Here is a 3,798-nt window from a genome sequence, read left to right as displayed (position 1 = left end):
TTCCCTCAGGCTTGCACATTCATTCAGCATCAAGATGTATTTCATTTACCTAATTGAGTTGTGTGCTACCGTAAATCTCCTGACAGGTACGATTTGCTGGTTTGGTTCTTGCCCACGACTGTGAGGAAGGGGACTAGGAGACCCCCAGGATCTCTTCCAGATGTGCATTCCCAGGCCAAGATCCTACAGACTAGGCACAGGGGAGGGGAAGATTTTTCAGATACTTTGATGCAAGCACAATTGCTTCCCCAGGGAGAAAATTTGGCATGTGTTTCCTTAGACAACTCTGCTTGCGTAAGCAGCCCCCTGCCACCCTCTGAGCTGTACTAGCACAACCATTTATTTGGTTATCAACTACTTTTAACTCTGATCTGCCTGTGTGGCTGCTGTGTCACACAGCAGCTGAGAAGGTGGCCTGACAAGAGGGAACACGTGGCAGCGAGCAGGAGGTAAGGACTGTTTCTGCCAGCATTGCTCCTGCTGGAAGAAGTAATTGCTTATCAAATTGTGGTCAGTAGTAGTTGACATGTGGTTATGGCAGTTGCTTGGAAAATTGTAGCTGAATGCTCAGATATCTTGATGCAGTTGTGTGCACATGCAGTTAGCTGTAGTCACAAAGAACTGTGTTTCTGTGGTAGTTCTGAGTTTCCACCTAATGATTTTACTTTCATGGTGTGTTGGTTTGTGTTTGCTTAACTTCAGGATACATTTCCTATACTACTGTTTCTTGCAGTATGAGCATTTCAAAAGACCAATTTTTTTGAAGATAGACCTGGCCGTCATAAAGGTATGAGTTTTATTAATCAGATTACATTCAACTGGATAGGTGGATGCCTAAAATTCTACCAGGGAAGATTAAAACATCCCTAAAAGGGTGCCTCTAATCCTGGCAAGCCTAATTGTCACCTGCATGCAATTTACTCTCTTTTATATGTGCATATACTGTTAAATATACTTCTGAATATAGCGTAGACCTGCTGATAAATTCTGAATGGCAGAAGTGATTAGGCAAACAGCACTGTTTCAATCAGTATGGTGAGACTGGAAAGTCAGTGGAGTGTAAGGTTTCTGTAGTCTGGAAAGCATTGATGCTTTCATGCCTTGTTTTAGGACTCGTTCTCATTCTTGCTTCAGACACCTTGCTTCTCTGTTGTGATTCTCTTGGAGCCAGTAAGAAATCACTTTCAGGACATCAACTTCTGAGTAGCACATGTGTGTATTTAGAGAACGATGGTACATTTTCTTGTTCACAGAACTTGAACGAGTAATTACTTGCTGTTACAGTCCTTATTTAACAGAGAAAAATCACAGACTTTTTTTCTTCTAACTTAGAACAAGAAACTGTATTAGAGTTAAGAAAAATACGTTACCTTTACTGTTTGTCCTATTGTGGGTCACTAAAACTGCAGTCTGGAATATCTTCTCAGAGTTGTGTGTACATTTAAAAAGGCAGATTTAAAAAAAAAAAATCTTCATTTTATCCATTGTTTGTAAGAGGAAAGGGGTTTCTTGTCAGCAGCATTATGAGACCCAAATAGATCTTTCATGAGCTATATAGTTTCCTGTATTAATTGACATATATTGATGTATCAGTGAGCTAAAACAGCAAGCTACAGCAGGTGGGCTCCCAGCCTGTGCTATGGAGAAATTTTGAAAGGTGCAATCCTTTAAAACCAAAACTGAAAGCATCCGGGCTAATCACTCAATTTTTCTTCACTGAAAATGAAGGCGTTTTCTATTTGGCTTATTGAACTGCAGTGGTAGTTTTGTTTCCTTCCCTGGAAGGTGCCTGCACTTGCTCTGATGCGTCAGTGGAAGTGCAGTTGCTGGTAGGACTCTGTACCACATTAGCTGCTCCGAACCAAGATACCCAGATGGGGACTGTCTTTTTCTGGATTGTCTCCTTGTCTCTGTTAGGCTTGTAGGATGCTGGATGTAACTACTGGCAGGGCGAGCTGTGATCTTCTGAGTACAAAGTCTTTGGAGTTAAGGTCCCTCATCCTTCTGCTTTTGGAAGAAGCCTTCTCCATTTTCAGTGCTGCTGTATGCCCAGCTGCTCAGATGACACCTGTCTGGTGTCATAGACGTTGTGGTAGTGCAGGATGAAGGCAGAGCCAGGAGGCACACACAGTAAAGGTGAAATCCATGACTGTTGTCTCCGCAGCGTTTTAAGCTGTGCAGGCCCCTGAGGCAACAGATGATTGCTTCGGCAGCAAGGTAACTGGTAAGATTAGCCAGCAGTTTGTGGCAGACTTCTTCCCCAGAGCCTGCAGGAGCTGGGAATTGTGGAACTGACTTGAGGGAATGAGCCAATGTATTTTATTAATGTGTTGGGATGAGCTTAGCCTTCATGAGTAAAACTCCATCTGTTACTTTGCATACAATACAAGAGCCATTGAACAGTCGTTTCTCAGCTGCACTTAGTTCAGCGTTGGAGAACTGCAGGTTATCCACAAAGCAGGAGATTCTTGCTGATTTTCTCTGGGACTTAAAACAGATGAAGTGGCACTTTTTGTTGTTGTTTGCTTTATATGCCGTATTTATTAGTTTCCACTTGTTTCTTTTGATGGGATGATGAAGTGATAACACAGTAAACGAGGTGTTAGCTTTTAGACAATGTTACCTGTTTTCACTGAAGGATTATTGGTATCTTTTTTTTTTTCCCTTTTCTGGTGTCTTATTGTAAGATGATTTTCTGGGCTTTGGTGTGAATGCTGTCTCAGAGTATTAAGTAAATAAGAGAGAAGCAACTGACTTTTTTGCATGTGCTATATCTCTGTGTTGTGGATGCACTAGGAAATAAGTTTGCACGTTGATGCAAAGTGTTAAGTTGGGTAATGCTGTTTAAGTGAATAGAGTTAATGTTAAAACAGTACATCTGAGATAAACTGGGCTCCTTTTACTATCAAACATTATTTTCTTTCACTGTTCTGGTTGTCACACGAACATGTTTCTGGGAAATATTGTCCTTGAACCCATTTTTGAAAGGTGAGTACAGTAGTTGCTGCCAGGGGATCATCATAACAGTGTCCAGAAATAATGATAATGTGCAGCCCTAGGCCATATGTGGATGTTTAGTTATAATGTATATTATTGTTCTTTTAACTCACTGGTAGGTTATTTATGGAGAACTAAATTGTCACCCTTTTCTTACCAACTCTCCAAGAGCTTTGTGTGATCTGGGAGGGACTGGAAATTATAAATTTTCCTTCTGCTACATGAGAGTCAATCTGTCGAGAGAAATGTCTCTCCTGGTCTTGACACTTGGTGATACCATCAAAATGATACCCATAGCTTGCCAAGACATGTGACCAAACTTCTGGGATTCTTCAACTGACTCAATTTGACAATGTCCTTGCCTACATACACCATTTATACTCCATTTCTTCTGGGGTAACAGTGTACTCAATCTTGAGAGGCTTCTCTTGAATTCATTTTAAGCACCAGATGACAGTGCAGATGAAAATACGGTAAGGGAAATTTCAGTTCTTGGTTGCAAATTTGGAAGCAAAGTTCGAGATGGGAGACAAATAGAAGAATAATACATTGTCTTTGGACATTTCAGAAATGAAATGTATTTCCCAGCCATTGCTGAAGCTCCTAGAGGAAAGTTTTGAGCGCAGAGACTGAGAAGATGTTCTAGCTAACAACCACCAAAATCCTGCATCCTCTTTTCAGACTAGGACCTGAAAGTAGTTTTGAAGTAATTAAACTCCCCATCTTCAGTCCTCAGCAGGATAGTGCTGACCTCCTTTCCTCCTTCTTCCTGTCTTTCACTTTTCTTTTTTTCCCTTTTTT

Source organism: Buceros rhinoceros, unplaced genomic scaffold, assembly GCF_000710305.1.
Source record: "Buceros rhinoceros silvestris isolate BGI_N320 unplaced genomic scaffold, ASM71030v1 scaffold39116, whole genome shotgun sequence".
In the NCBI taxonomy this organism is placed as follows: Eukaryota; Metazoa; Chordata; class Aves; order Bucerotiformes; family Bucerotidae; genus Buceros; species Buceros rhinoceros.
The sequence above is the reverse complement of the archived record's forward strand: the minus strand, read 5'-3'. Positions refer to the sequence as shown.